At 41.1% G+C, this 16,432-nt stretch overlaps 1 protein-coding gene across 3 annotated transcripts in view; it reads right to left on the reverse strand.

The window, feature by feature from the left end:
• The window catches only part of GALNT11 (polypeptide N-acetylgalactosaminyltransferase 11), a 52,280-nt gene extending 46,373 nt beyond the window's left edge, over positions 1-5,907 (reverse strand). Inside the window, exons 1-2 of one of the 3 annotated variants that reach the window (XM_074156885.1) lie at positions 5,810-5,905; positions 5,156-5,244 (exon numbers count right to left, since the gene is read on the reverse strand). The gene's annotated coding sequence lies outside the window, so the exon portion shown is untranslated. Of the gene's footprint in view, positions 1-5,155; positions 5,245-5,809 lie in introns of all 3 variants that reach the window. The other 2 variants (XM_074156884.1, XM_074156888.1) reach the window with 2 other exon arrangements.
• Positions 5,908-16,432: the final 10,525 nt, after the last annotated feature.

Raw genomic sequence — 16,432 nt, forward strand, 5'->3', positions numbered from 1 at the left:
TTGCTTTTGGATCCCTTTTCTCAACAGAAGTTTAATGTAATTTCTGTGCACAGGTTTCTCTCATTTTCTCACTAATGTCTCCAGCCATTAATAGAAGAGAGGAATCCTAAGGATATACACCCACTATGTGTTCTCACTCCAACTTGCTGACTGAACCAGGACACCTCTATAGTCATCAGATTGACCTGTGGGACATTCTGCTACAGATATTAGTGAGTTGCTGAGGTTCTCATCTTCTCAGCTCCCACCTATAAAAACTGAATGATGCGTTAAGGCAAATACATCAAAGGTTCTGAGGCCACAGTAACCAGAGGGGATACAAGTATCAAGCAGAAATCTGGTTTAGAGTAGCCATAAATCATTCCTTCTGCTCCCCCAGCAAGCCTATTCCTAAATTTTACTGGCATTGTATAGGAAACATTCTGTCTTTTCCCCTTCCTTAACATAATACAGTAATACTAAGAGATACCATTGCTGATACAACCATACCTACAGATGGAATAAATGAAAACACTTTCACTTGCACATCTCAACTAAGCTATCAATTTAACATAGGATTATTTTGCTAAACACATTGTATTATCAAATACAATATATTAATGGAGTGTTTCAAATATGTAAGTAACAGGCCTTCTATTAGCATGCTTCCAAAAAAGAACATTTTGTGGCCACTAACTGTTGGATTAGAATGCTAAGTCACTAGCATACGATTTTGCACTGTCTGTTAGGAGAGCAAACTTCAGCAAGTTATGCCAAAAATTAATTTTCTTTGTCTTTTATTCCCTTCTACACGGTCTTACAGACTCAATTCTCTCCTTCTCCAGAGAAATTCCTTTGAGGAAAGAGTTGTGGACCACTCCTTTTCCATCGCCTGTTGGTCTCTTCTACTTATCTATTGCCAATGTTTCTAATGGGAAAACATACTCAGGATTTTGATGTTGAAATCAAGGATGTTGCAACAGAACGCACAGCAGATCAAAAATATTTTTCCCACTTCACTAGAAGCCATGCTTTCCAACACACTACTAGCACAGAAGGTTAGCACGCAATCCAAAACTTAGTATTCTCTTGCTTCACAGGCAATGAGTCTCAGCGTCTGCTGACGCAAGAGATAAGAGATTCATATTAACTGACAAAATTAAGGTATTCCAGGAAAGAGAAAAGCTAAAGAAAGCACTTCCAGAAAGCAAATTCACTAACAAATAAAAGAGGCATCAACAGAGACAGTGATATCATTTGTTCCTGATGTGACACTTTCGCTAGGAATTAGCAAAATAGTCAAAATACCTATGAAGATTGTTTCATAAGGAGTTGTGTAACAAAACAGGACAGTTTTGTGCTTCCTGGAAAAGGATCTCTGTTTTAATTAAGGCCACCTCCGAGGTTTAAAGCATCTAATTTAGTCCTTGTCTGCACAAGAAAATCTGTGTCATTTAGCCAACAATAGTTGGAAGGTTTTACATAAACTAAAAAGAAGACCTCTGTGAATATGCTCCTAACGTTCATTTAAGCATTTGTTTGAATCAGTTTGGCACACAGCAATCATTTACTGAGGTATCTTCTTTTTAGCATGCCTCTGCAAGTTTTTTACCTTACCCTGTCAATTTAAAATTCAACTTCTTAAATGGTGCTGTGTGTCATAGTTAAAGTCAGGAATGACAAAAAGTTATTGCAGGTAAGCAGTTACCTCCCACCAGCCTCCCACATTACTTCATGCACTTATTCCTTCCCTCTGGCACAGCAAGAGAAATGATTTTTGTCAAGGTAGCTTGCTCCATGGCAGGAGGGGTTAGAGAATGCACACAAACAGTGACTGTACCACAGTCAATATGGTGTAACTTATTGGTGATGGCAAACCTTCAATCTCAGAAAAGCAGAACTTGCAACACCACCACTACCATGAGAGAGAAAAACCACAACAGCTCACCTGCCCCAAACCGAACTTCGAGCCAGCAAAGACATCAAAATACCTACCTGTGAACAGCATGGGGTAGTGGGGTCTGGACTCCTCCCTACCTCACATACACATGCTCATACTAGAAAGCATAAAGCAGGCAGGACAAAGTCCTGAGGCTCCCTGCATTAGGGGTTTCTAACTAGTGTAAACAGTGGAAAAGTTGATTCACCCCCGAGTACTGTATTCCAGTTTCAAACATGCAAAGTATCTGCCTGCCAAAACCCTAGAATGCACAAGAAAAGGCAGAGATACAACACGTCACTCTTATAGATGCTTCAATCCATACTTTACATTTTGGTAACGCCATCAGTTTTTTAACCTACAGACAGCATATTTTCACATCTCAGTGAAAGAGTTCAGTAGTTCATACAACAAAATATCTGAAAGTTAGTATACTTAAAGTAAACTTCTGAATGAAACAGTATCATCAGCTTCCCAATTTCCCCCCTTTTTGTTGCAGTGTATTTCTAGTTTTTACAGAGTTTTCAAATAAAGTATTTATACTATTATTACACAATGCTGACTCACATGAGAAACATGCTAGAGCACAGCTGAAGGATGTGGTGGATACTATTAATTCTTACCCAAAATGAGCTGAACAAATGCATTTACTCACGCTACTAAACACTGGTTTAACAGCCGAGGACTTTGTACTGACGGTACTTTATACATTAACACAGTAGCTGCAACAGCAGATGCATTCATCTCCATAAGCTACCATATGTTTTGAAAAAGAAACCTTAGATAAGAATCAAGACAGTTTATCTACCTCCCACACTCTAGCAGGGATTGAAACACATTTCACTTCTGTAATATTTTTTGAGAAAGAAAAAAAAATTAAATTTCTGCACTTGAAATATATGAGCATACTTTTGCTCTTCAACAGCAATTAACAGTTGTATTGCAGCACCTCTCCAAAATGAATGGTACTAAAGAAAATTACTTGATTTTAGGGACACCTGTAACTGTAGCATTGCCTAGCCAGACAGATGGAACTGTTTAGGAAGTTGATAAACTGAACTATCACAGAGAGGAACGACTGTATTTTTTCAAAATTTTGCCTTTTCCCTTCAGCTGGAAGTCTCCCCTTGCTTCTCTGCTTCAGTAATCAACACACAGCTGCCACACCGCCAAACTCCACCTGCCAGATGCTCAGACTACAACCTTGTCACAGTACCTTCCACATAACTAAAGAAAGACTGATCCTCGCTCTGTTCTTTTCACCCCTACAGTACCCTACTCTTTCTTGTTGGATGATGAAATCCCTGTTTTTACTGTCTGCTCAAATATTTCTAATCTCACCCATTTGACCCACAGTTTGCCCTGCTCCACACACATGCCCTATAACTACCATTGAAACTTTTGTTTCTCTAGCATTTACTATCAGGAAGCTTGTTTTGTATAAACAAGTTTTCATAATACTAATAATTCATCTTTATTTACCTTGCTATGCTGTTTCAGGGCTTTCTTCCTTCTAAAAAGCTTGAATCACACCTACGGTTATCATTGCTATGAAAACGATGAACAGATTCACCCATTCTCATAAACTACTGTCATGCAGCAGCTTATCAAGAACTCTTTCCAGTTTTACTCCTATGCATAATGGAGTATCAATTTGCATCCTCTGAAACAAAGTGATTAGATAGCAGAAGACAGGCAACAGGCCCTGAAATCTGCAGTCAAAATCTCTTAAACCAGAACACGTCACATAGCCTGCTGGCTTCCACATCTGAGGCTGAGAGATGAAGGCTCATTAAAGCTGCAGTGTTACTTTCCTTCCCTGCTGCAGAAGAGCTCCTAAAACTCTGCAGGAGCTTATCTTACCCAGAGACAAGGAAGAGCTTATGCAGAAGGCATGCAGTTCTTCAGAGACAGTTATACTGGGGGAGGCCAATTGCTTGTTAATCAAAAGCTGCTTATCTGGAACCACCTGGACCTTTATGCCATTCTAAAATGAGGTCTAGGAATCCCAGCTGGACTATTTCACATATGCAGAGGTTCTCTATGGGGAAGCAGGGCCGAAACATACTGTCAGGGAGAGGTTGGTACCATCCTTTCCTGGGCACAGCCTGCACTTGGATCAGCTTAAGTTAATCAGAGATGTCCGGGAGCAGTTTCCTACTAAGATGAGATCCACATGAAATAAAAAAAAAAAAGATAAAAAAAGCAGACGCTAGATCAGAAAGTATTCAAGTGTATTTGATGTCACAGATTACTCTAAGTAAGGACAGAAGGGATTTGATCTTATACTGAAATACATTTTCCAGGGAATTTTTTAAAAAGCATATTGGCAGAGCGCTGATGATCCTGCCCACCTGCATAATTGCTGTACTGGCATTAGGAGATTTCCCCATTCCTTCAAACAGAAAGCAATACTCCAAATATGCTAGACCAAACAGATAAAGTACAGATTGTTTACAGAGCAGCAGCAAAACCAAGTCATAAGATTTTTTTTCTTTTGGAAAAGTAGGGGCTGCACTTTATATCTAGTTATACAATAAAATTCTGTCAGGTTTACTGCAGCTCCCGTGCAACTGATATTGAAAAGAAGTCAGGATACAGTTTGGCAGAGATGCTGTACTAGATGACATTAGTGTTTTAAGGCTGACACCTATGAAGAAGCGAATGAAGGTGCAGCAACTATCTGGAAAGGCAGCTTCTGAATGCAATGTTTGCTTCCAGTGCCCTACTAGAGCAGAGGAGAGTCTGACCTGCTAAGCCCCCTGCTACCAGCAGCACAGAGCTTTTGGTTGCTTGCTCAGCTCGATCTGTTTGCACGCAGACAAGGGACTGGAGAACCTTTCTTTTGCCTTCCAAGTAACTTGGCGACAGTTAATTTGCTTTCAGCATTTTCTGTTGCAGCCTTCCTTATAAGCTTTAACACGCACACACACCAAAAAAAAAAAAACAACTACATGGCAATGGGAACTGACTAGAAGGGCTGGAGACCAGCCACATAGAATAACACATATTTGCTAAGAGGAAAAGGGAGCCTCAATGTTGCAAAATATAAACCGAAAAGCACAGGAACAGAAGAAAAAAAAAAAAAAGGAAACCGTCTAAAAATACGTTTCCCAATCATAAAGATAAGAAAGCTTGAATACACCAGGAGGTCAGACAGCCCTCCAAAAGCAACGCCTGCCCTCGCCCTGCAAATGAATCAATGAAACGAGTGGCGCCAGCAAAGCCAACACGTACCGATCCCCACAGTTTGGGCTGACAGTTGCATAGTTTCAGTCTACCTGCAGGCGGGCTGCCGCTGCTGCTCCTTCACATGCATTTAAAGACTAAAAAAAAGATAATAATTACGTTGTCTTCCATCCTGTGCAGCACAACCCATGCCGGGCCCACGGTCCCTCCCCAGGGTCAAGTTAAACTAACGTGGCCGGGCTCATCCAGTGACCCAACCAAGCACAGCCTTCCCACTATTAGCTCAAACCGTTTATTCTACCCAGAAATGGGGGAAACCCTGAATCTGACCCCGGCCTCTGGGAAACGGGAATCGCTGCCCCCGGGACAGGCTCCGCCGCGTCCCTCAGGGCAGGCGGGAAAACGGCGGGGGCCGGCCTGATACCGCCGCCAGCCCCGTCCCCTCACCCCCGGGGCTGCCCTTCACACCGCCACCGGCCCCGGCCCCTCGCCCCCCGGGGCTGCCCCTCACACCGCCACCGGCCCCGTCCCCTCGCCCCCCGGGGCTGCCCCTCACACCGCCACCGGCCCCATTCCCTCACCCCCGGGGGCTGCCCCTCACAACGACGCCGGTTCCCCAGCCAGGGGCTGCCTCCCCTCACACGGCCACCACCGCCCCTGTCCCTCACAGCCCCGGAGCCGCCGCCTCCCTCCAGCACTCACCGGGGCGGCGGCAGCATCCCCCCTCCACCCGCCCCGTGCCCTCAGCAGCAGCAGCAACAGCGGCGGCGGCGCGCACCGCTCGCGCGCGGTGGTATCCCACGTGACCGCTCGCACCTCCTCCTTCCCTCTCCCCTCCCTGCCCGGCCGCCGGCGTCACGTGAGGAGGACGGGGCGCGGCCGCCATGACAGGCGGGGCCGGGTCGGCCTGAGAAGATGGCGAGACATGTGGGGATAGTCGTGGGGTGGTGGGGCCCATGCTTGGAGCTCCTGCCTGAGCGGTGCACGGCCATGAAGCTGTGGATGGAATCAGGGCTGGAGAGATGTGGATGTGCGGCCTTCAACCCCCTTCTCCCCTCAAAGTGCATCTGCCCATCCCACCAGGCTTGCAAGGAGTTTCCTTCCAGCTCTCTCTGAGGACTAAAGCCCTTTCCAGTCTTCCAAGGAGGCATCTGCTTTGGGCTTCATGGTCTTAAGTGGCCCCTGGAAGTACTAGGCCTGTGAAGAGGAAAAAAGAGTAGGTCAGGCTGATGGATGCCTGGGCCAACTAGCAATGTTTTCCTCACTGTGTAGTTTGAGTAGCTGGCTGGAATCTGGAGGACTGGTTTCTTCAGCAGGAAGGGGAAGATAGCTGAGGGAAATCAACCACAGCTACCCTAAAATAACCTGAGCTTGGCAATTAATGCGCATCTATAGCGGCAAGAGTTGACACCCTCACACATGGAGAGGCATGTTGAATCCTCAGATCTTTCATATCCAGAGTAAGTGATCTCACCACTGACTTACTGAACAAAAGGGTGGTACAATAGCTTCACCACTGATCCGTCTTCATTTGGGCCCTGACTTGGCAGGTGTTCTTTTGGGAGGGGGAGTGAAGCTGGAAGGAATATTGGGTTTGTAAACCCTGGTGAGGTTTAAGAACGAGGTAGATGTCACATTTGTTTGGCAAAGTCAGGACTGGGAGCTTTTTTGTGAATACCCAGATACAGAACTTGAGCTGCTGAGTGACACTTTGAAGATGGCAGATTTTATTTTAGTAAAGTGGAAATTAAACAGGCTTGACGCACCTGAGTCCATTCTTTGGTGGATATTGCCCCTGGTGTCCGGAGATTATGACAAGGTGCTTTATCATAACACAAATAGATCAGAATACAGAACTTGTCAAAAGTCTGTAGCTGCAGCATTGAAGTACAGGGGGCCAAAAAGGCAACACGTAATCAGAAGGAGCAGTGAGAGAAAAAGGAGTGACTGCCCATGGAGGAGTTAGCAGGCCAATGACAAGGAGGTGGCAGGGATCAAGATGAAAGTAATGTGTGCAGTTAAATAAGATAGCCATATAGTCACCATCCCTATCAGGCAGCTTTTCATAATACCTGTTTCATAATGGCTAATATGCAGCTTTGATCTTTCTCTTGTAATAATTTAGCCTGAGGACTGGAGGTGTGTGTTAAGCTCTTTTAGGTAAAAGCAACCTCAGCACATATGCCATCTGCTTTATGCAGAAGCATTGCCCTTGAAGTCCTTCTAATTTGGCCAGTTCTTGCCTATCTTGTAGTTCCAGGTATTTAATCTATACAAATAGCTATTTTAGTTCTGATCAAAAAGAGTTTCCCTGGTGCTTGGATTATCATTTTATTAATAGAATTAATAAACTGTTACTTCTTAGTGCCATTTACTGTAAGGTCTTTGAGACATGTATTTCATTTTTCAAAATCCCTGATAATGATAATCTGCCCAGCCCAATTGCTTAATATACTTTATGATAACTCGTTAGTGTTAACTAATTGATCCACTTCTTATCCGCTCACAGCAAGGGACAAGAACCCATATAAAAGTGCTGGCAAGAAGTCATAACCCAAAGTAATCCTCTGTCAACATGGGTTGTAGTCAGAATTTGGGATTCATATGTACTCAAGCACTGACATTTCATTTATTAAATGTTTCATTGTTGACGTGTCTCGGTCACAGAAATGACAAAAAAAGAAAGGGACTGTTTGAGCTACAAAACATAAAATTCTTTAAGTCCTGTCTCATTTCTTGGGTTGGCTCTTCTACTTTGTGAAAAAAGAGGCAAATATCCCCAAACCCAAACAGAATTAATGTATATTATTTTTCTAAATCCAAAGTGTTCAGAACAAATTTCTCCAGCTAACGTGTAGAGCTTGTTGACCAACTGTGATAGAGAAGACTGGAGGGAATTCCAACTGTTCTTTCAATAGCTGGAAGAACTTGTGTTTGTTTCAGTGGTTTCCTTTTATAATAGTTTGCCTATGGGCTGTCCATGATTGAAGTCAGAGTCTGCACATCCCCTAGTAGAGTTTCTATGTGATTATGGTTTTGAATGGAGTAAATAAGCCATTGTAAGTGCTGGTCAGTTTATTTGGAGTATTTGAGGAAGCGGGATGTTTATCTAGTTGCTCCTGGACTTTTCCTTCCTACTGTTACTTTTGCTGCATGTCACTTAACATGTTTTTTCACCTGCTTTCCAAAAGAAAGATGGTTGAATTACAACTCAGAATATGTACATGGGTTTATCTGATCCTCTCTCTCTTCTGAAATACTTTTGAAATCTTGGGCCGTATTCTTCAGATTTTACAGTGGGTTGAGATCTCAAAGAGGTTATATTCTAAATAGCTTTGCCAAAATAGTTGTCTGAATGGAAGAGGGAGACTGTTATCCACGACTGAAGAAAAGCCTGTAGACCAATTTCATCCCACATACCGGTAAATTCATTAGGAGCACTCAGGAGCTGTTGTAGCTAGTCTATTGAAAACATCAGTTCTGTGGTTTGTAGCAGGTGAAAAGGCAAAATGGATGCTAGATACATTAGGATAGGAATAAAAGATAAGATGGGATACTGTTGTAAAACCCAAAGTGCTTGAACATCTCCCTTATGAGGAAAGGCTGAGGTACTTGGGTCTTTTTAGTCTGGAGAAGAGAAGACTGAGGGGGGATCTGATCAACGCCTATAAATACTGAAAGGGTGGGTGTCAAGAGGATGGGGCCAGTCTTTTTTCAGTGGTGCCCAGTGACAGGACAAGAGGTAACAGGCACAAACTTGAACATAAGAAGTTCCACTTAAACATGAGGAGAAACTTCTTTACTTTGAGGGTGGCAGAACGCTGGAACAGGCTGCCCAGAGAGACGGTGGAGTCTCCTTCTCTGGAGACATTCAAAACCCCACCTGGACATGTTCCTGTGCAACCTGCTCTAGGTGGACCTGTTTTGGCAGGGGGATTGGAGTAGATGATCTCCAGAGGTCCCTTCCAACCCCGTATCATTCTGTGATTTTGTGGAATTCTCCCTAAAGCACCAAGAAAAGTACGGAAAAAAAACCAATGAGCTGATCAGAGGTGTAGAATTGATTCTTTAAAAAAAAAAAAGTAAAAGGAGTTTTAATACTCTCAAATGGTTTAACTTAGAAAAGGACTATGAAGAAATGTGATAAGAGCATTAAAATCTATAGTTACAGAGAAAGTGAATTCTGTATTTCTTACAGCACAAGATTTAGGTGTCCTGAATGAAATTTCGAGGCATTAAATTTAAAAGAAACAAAAGAAAGTGTTTTTTTTCTTGAGTTACAATTGTAAATTGCTGCAAGTGTATTGTAGAGGCCAAAAGTATAAATGTGCTCATGAGTGGATTAGAAATGGAAATGGAAAAAATGTCCCTTAAACATAATGCTAATGCAGCTGCCAGCTCAGGAAATCTCCAAGTAAAGGAGTGGATTCAGCCGGCAGATTAAGACACCTAAATTTGGGTTTCAGTGTGTAGGTGTCTCCATGTGAACCAGATGTCTAAGCTCCCTTTATACTTAGTAGAGAACTAATGTGGGATTTAGTTACATAAACCCAGGTATCAAATGCCATTTTAGGCATTGTGGAGTTTTCTACCTGGCCTCCTGCTCCAAGGAGAAGCAGGTCTCCTAAAAAGCTTGTCATATCTGAAGTCTCATGGGGGAGTCTTTGGTATCTCAAACCATCACAGTTGTCATTAGGCACCTATGTTTAGCAAGCTGAACCGTGCTCATACTTAATACAGCAAGCTATTCGGATCACCTTAAGATAGATACATGAGTGTATTTTGAACAGTTGAATAGCTCTCAGCTTCATTAACTATAGTGGGTAATTTTCTATAGACTGTAGGAGGAACTTCTATTCGGATGAAGATATCTGCATGGGGATACTTCATCCTAGATGTCAGAATTTATAGGTTTTGCCAGAGGGCATATTGCTTAGCTTTTTAATGCTATTTTCTTACGTTTCCTTAGCTAGTCAGACCACCAAGTTCAGCTGGGATTGATTTAGGGGAAGAATACAGGAGATTCTGTATGAAAAACCTGCTTAAAATACTCAGATTTATTGATAATGAGGATTGTGTGAAGGTTTAGATTCACAGTGCATTGTATAATGGTGCATTGATGTGTAGGGACACTTTGAACACAGTTGGATTACACCCTAAGCCTGGAAGATACCTGGTGGCCAAGGATTCTGGGGCAACCACAGATACTGCTGATGAAGCCACCAGAGTGACAAATTCTTAAGCCATTAGATCCTGGAACTGAAAAGGATATTTTTTTCACAAAAGTAAATCAAAACTTATTTGGTTGATGATAGGCTTTACACCCTTCTGTGAATCAAACCAGTCAGGTCTTGTTAGAGTAGCAGAACTTGCCTAAGAAGAATTTGGACTAAGATTCAGGCCAAAGAAATTAGAAAGAAAAATAACTAGGAAGACCAGGTGATAATTAGATGAGTTTTGGAAAGCTGAATCAGTTTTTCCCTCAATCTCTCATGCTTCAAATTACTTACATTTTCTAGTTGAAAGACAAAACTTTTAGCACTGATGTGGTCCTCTTGGGCTGATGAAATTTTTAACAAGTCAGCAAGTTCTGACTTTGTTTTTCGAATGTCTTAAAACAAGCTATGACGAGGAGTTTATGCTTTTAAAACTGCATTGGTCACCAGTTGTGTTGCTGCAGCAGTGTTCCCATTTGATATTTATTAACAGAATGCCTTGATATTACAATAAATAATAAAGACTTCCTCTTAGCATCACTGTTAGCAGTGCATCTGTATCTCTCAAATGTCCTGCTCTTCAAGACGAGACAAAGACAAGAACAAACCTAGTATGATATAATGGGCAGGCCCTCTCCTTTTTCCCATATGTGGACACAGAGAAGATCTACCAACGAGCTAGATAACCCATGCTAACGAAGCAAGAAAGAAGTTATGGGGTGGAATGATGAACACATGTGAAGTGTTCTTAAAATCTGCAGGAACATGAGGAAGAAGCCAGTTGTGTGAGTGACAGTCACTTGGGAGAATTCACAGATCTAAGGATCTTGCCTTGTTTTGTCTCAGCAAGGAATTGCAGCACTGAGCATACATAGAACAGCAGCGTCATGCTTTATTCAGTTCCCTTCATCTTTTTTCTTCAATTTTCAACCCTATCCGTGTTGTTTTTCTGTACTTCTTAACACCTCTCTTCTGGTATTTTCTGTAAAGTCTCTCCAGAACTGTGGAAAAGTTGTGTTTTAGCTTTGAAGTGTTGCTGAAAAAATTCCATCTGGTTTTGGTATTCAGAAGTTCTCACTCTTAAGATCTGGGACCGAGATGTTACATTTTCTGTCATTTCTTTTTATTGAAATAAAACATTCCTTGGAATCTGTGGAGGGAGGTAGTTGGCTAAACGTTCTGTCCAGTGTTGCTCAACTGCACTCAGATCACTTCACAGGCTTGGAGTCTGGGCCAGCCTGGGCTGATTTCTTTTCCACTTTGTACTGTTTTGCAAAGTTTTAAGAGTGAAAACAATCCCATAAAGCCCAGAAATCTCATAATTGAATTGGCTTTTCCCCAATGAATTATCTTAGAACTCTACCAAGACATTCCTTCTATCTTTGTTTCTATTCCCTGATACGAGGAGGAAAAAAGTTTATTTGCAGAGGAGGTCAGTCTCATTATCTTCTTTTTACAGATGTGGAAGTTAAAGCACAGAAAGATGGAGTTGTTTGTTCCAGGTCATCCAACAGAGCAGTGGCAGACAAAAAATAGAACCGAATCCTTCAGTGCTCACTCTGTTGCATCACTCAGTCTTCCTGTTTTGAGGAAAATGTCTGAAATGTAATTTTCATAGGTAAGTATGTGACAAAGATTCAGACTTCCTGAAGCATGGAAACCAAAACCTTTAGTTATGTCACATAAGCAGAGGTTAGATAGAGTTCAAACTGAGGCAAAGACTCCAAGCCTGAGTTGTGGCACTTGGGTTGTACAAGTATCTTTTCAGTAATTTTTTCTCATAGCAAGTATAATCTTCCCAGTATCTTTCATCAGAAGATACCTCAGCTTCTATCCCCATACCTATTGTACAACAGGATACCAAGCCTTTATTTTATTTATTTTTTTCATACTACAGTTTCGTTTTCTATGTACTCAAGAATTGAGTTTTCACTTTCCTAGCACTGAGAAAAGCGTAAAAAGAAAGTATGTGTAACAAGCAAAGGATGATTATTGGGTAATATTCACAGTTTCATTTTAGCTCTATTTTCCCATTGATTTTACAAAATTAGGCTGATTCATACCAACTGGGGCAGTTCCTGCTTTTTGTAATCACAGAATCACAGGGCTTGTACCACTTCTTCTTCCACCCCCTCTCCAATTTGTCATTCGTCTGCTGTTTCTGTAACCCATCCTAAAAAAATTTCACAACTTTACAATTTTCATGAACAATCAGGCAACTATTTAGAAGCTTCTACTGTAAATCATTCTTCTTCAGAGGCCTGAGATATATTAGCAGTATACCTCAACTTTGTATTGTTTTTTCAAAGGAGAATATGTGAAATTCAGTAGTAGTTGTTTTCCCATCGTGAGAAACTGAAGAGAAATTATATCCTTATAGCTAAGAGGACAAGAATTAGGAGGCAAGACTGTCCCCTCAAGGCACTTCCTCCATAAATCTGGGTTTATTGCTTGATGTCTTTATTTGTTATATCCAGTATCTTGATAAAATTCTTAGCCCCACAAGCTGTGTCTGTTTCATCTATTTAGATTAGAAGCACTTGTGACCAAACACAGTTTGGTATTGGGCAATTATGTATCATTACAAACAAGGACACTTGACCTCTTGACCTCTCAGGCAAATCCAAAGCAAAATAAAAAAAAAAATCCCCATCAGCAACATACTCTGTTGCATCACTAACAGGAGAAATGTGTTAGGGTGAGCTATCAAAAGCAGTGTTTCTAAAATGTAAGTTTTGGAAATGTCATAAACTTTATTTTGATAAGTGATGCAAACAAATTAGAAAATAAATATTGGTCTATACAGAAGCCAAGACCTGTGCAGCTACTTGTAAATTTACTCCTTATTTTAGCATGAAAGAAAAATATATATGATTAAAGAGCTCAAGATAATTTTGGGGCTTTTTAAAAAACCCTAATACAAATAACATAACCTTTGTGTTAATAACTTTAGTGAAGGATTAGTAGGCAATTAAACGAATGACTGGAGGAAACCATTATTGCACTATCTGAAAATGTCAAGCTCTGAAGGAAGTATAGTGTCTAAGGAAAATGGTGAAAATGGAAGATAAACACTGCTAAAATCTGTCCTGGATAGACGTTGTGCTGTACAAGGGGAGAGCCAGTCTGTGCAAGTTGTGAGGTGCCCCCTGGTGTTATAAAGCTCAGCCATTGTACATGGTCAGAGCAGAATAAAACACCCGAAGTATTTACAGAGGATAAAAAAGTGTAAAAGCGAAATGGAAGCTAGAGAAAGCCACAAAGTTGCAGAAGAGGGATTGGTAGCAATGCCGCTTAGGATCTAACCGCCATTTACAATAAGCAGAATTAGCTGTAAGCTTCTCAGTTTTAGGTAACATTTTCAGTAGCAGGAGTTAGAGTATGCTGTATGACGATGGGGATCCAGGTGATGAAGGGGTCAGCGGCATTTTGTGGAGGCTGTAGATGGAAGGGAGGTTTGGAGAGGCTTTGGAGAGCCACAGAGAGAGGAGTCTCCTCCTTCACTCAGGTGTCTCTTCCATAGCACTGTGAGGTTTATGGGACCCCCAGACCTGCCCTTGCAACCACATGTCTCAACTCCATTCACCACAAGCAACAATATACTCTGTTTTCTTCCTGTTCTCTAAGCCTACTTATTTGGGGCTGCTGAGAAGAGGAAGAAGAAGAAGAAGCAGGGAGAGGACAGGAGAAAAGGAACTATTTCAGCAAAGGGGAAGGGAGGACTAGAAGGTGCTGAGCCAAAGAGAAGCTTTAGGGAGCAAGGCTTTGTGTTCCTATTACTGGGGTCAGAAATCACTGCTTTAACATCTGGTCAGCCCTGAAGTGGTCTGGCAGTTGGAGTAGATGATCCTTGTAAGTCCCTTCCAACTGAAAATATCCTAGTCTAGTCTAGTCTTGCCAAGAAAGAGAGAAGAAAATTGTAATTAGGAGAGATAAACTAGAATTCTGTTCTTGTGTCTAAATTGGTGTGGCTCTTCTCCAAACCTAAACAGTGGTTCTAGATGCTAGCAAGTGGGGTTGGTTATCCAGGACTTTTCTGGAAATAGAGTCACACAAACCATGTGGAGCTAAGAAGGTACAGACAAGCAGAATCAAAAGCAAGTGATTCTAAGAGTTTAGAGGGGCTTCCTGCACTATAACAGAGCTATTTGTAACTGGATATTTAGTATTTGCAACTTTGTTTTGGAAGATCTTCAGATGGCAAAACAAAAGATGTTTGCTGCTTCATTCAAGCAGAAAAGGAGTATTATAGGCTATTTTCAACATTAAATGAATACCAAATCTCTACCCCTTTTGTATGTCCTTGTGATGGAAAAAATAGTGTATAATTTTGTATCATTGAAAGAAAATACCAATGGTTTAGCCAGGTGTCTGATTTTAATGTCTACATATTCTGGAGATTTATTACTTATGAATATTTTGGTTCTCTTGTGGATTAGGTAAGTGAGGACAGAGAAATGAGGAAATGAGGACAAAATCCCTTTGAGCAGATCAGTATTGGTTGTAACAAAATTTGCAGAACTTCATTACGTAAAAATCTGTTGTAAACCAAACAGTTCTAGTGGTGCTCTTATAGCCTTTGTTGCCAATAGAAATAATGTAAGAATTTCAGCTTTCATTGTAACAAAAGCCTCCAGCCCTTGTGGTCAGAGAAATAAAACCTTGAAGATTTGACATGTAAAATGACAGCTCATCCTACAAGAGTCAAATTAAAAAATAATTAAAAAAAAGAGAGAAAGTAAAATATCTTCTAGAGCTTTTTAATAAAGCCATTCTTCATATTTTACAAAGACCAGCTCCTGGTTTTGTTAGTGCTCAGGCTGGTAATACTGAACATAAGTCCCAAATATGTCTTCTGGCACTGTACCAATTTGAGTTAAACCAAAATATATTATCCATTCTCCTAAATGCAGGCTTCTGCTGTACCGTATTATGGAACCAAGTTATCTGAGAGCTGCAAAGTAATACCAGATGGTGATTGTACGTTGGCTGGAATTTGCGGTCTCTCTCGTCTTGCCACATGTTTCACCACTTGGAAGCATCTAAATTATATTGTTTAATTATTTGTCTCCTTGGCTCAATATTCCCTTTCTTTCATTTTTCTGGTTTGGTGCAATTCTTCAGGCTTTCACTAGGTGGGTCTCCACAACAGTACAATGGGTAAGCAATTTGTTGAATAGGTAAATGTATCTCCCAGTCAGTTTTATTACGACTTTCTTTGGCAGAAGTTCATTGCACCGTGTGTTTCAATGTACAATTTAGTGATTTAAAAAACCGATTAGAGTGTTGGGAGGTTGTCATGAAGGGACTTGCAGATCTTCCTGGGACTACTGCCTTTCTAACTTACCTATTTCAACTGGAAGCTAGAACAAATGTACTCTTTTTATAGCCCAGCCAGGTACAGTCCTCTCAAGTTTTGCAATTATTTTACCTTTGAAAGGGTGACGCAAAGCTGCTTGGTTAGCAAAATTACATGCATTCTTCTTTTCCAAAATCAAAACACTTTAACATTTTGCAACTTTCCATACCAATCAAAACCAAAAAAATAAAATTTTTTCCATGTGTGTCAGGTATTTACTGACTACATAAGAAAAGAAAGGTGTTTTAGCTCAAATCTTCAGAAGTTTTCTTTCCAAGTGTTTTATGACTGTGTACTCATATTAAAAAAGATTTACCCCCTAAACCTGACCAAAACAAAATCCAAACACAAAACTTCAGTTCTCTCTATCCCCTAATGCTCCATAGAGGAAATTAAGGAAAAAGAAGTCAGAAATCAGCAATGTTTTTTAATCTCCTATTAGAAAGCCAGTCTAATCCAAGTGTTGGATAGCATAAAAGCTCTTGAGCCCTTTGCAATGCCATCTCCAGAGTCTTCTCACCAGAGTCTGAATCCGATTCTTGCCTTGTGCAGTACCCATCTCTCACACCAACCTGGGAGAAAACTGTAAATTCAGAACAGGGCAGCTCTTCACCTTGCTAATTTTTATAGTTAGAACTATATGGTCTTTAAAAGTCATGGTTCTCTGAATAAGAAGGCTTGTAGCTTCTTTAGCATCTCGGGTTGTATCTTCACCCTGCAAGAAAAGGTATCAACTAACCTGCAGAGAGC

The sequence above is a fragment of the Numenius arquata genome, chromosome 12 (assembly GCF_964106895.1).
Source record: "Numenius arquata chromosome 12, bNumArq3.hap1.1, whole genome shotgun sequence".
Classification (NCBI taxonomy): Eukaryota; Metazoa; Chordata; class Aves; order Charadriiformes; family Scolopacidae; genus Numenius; species Numenius arquata.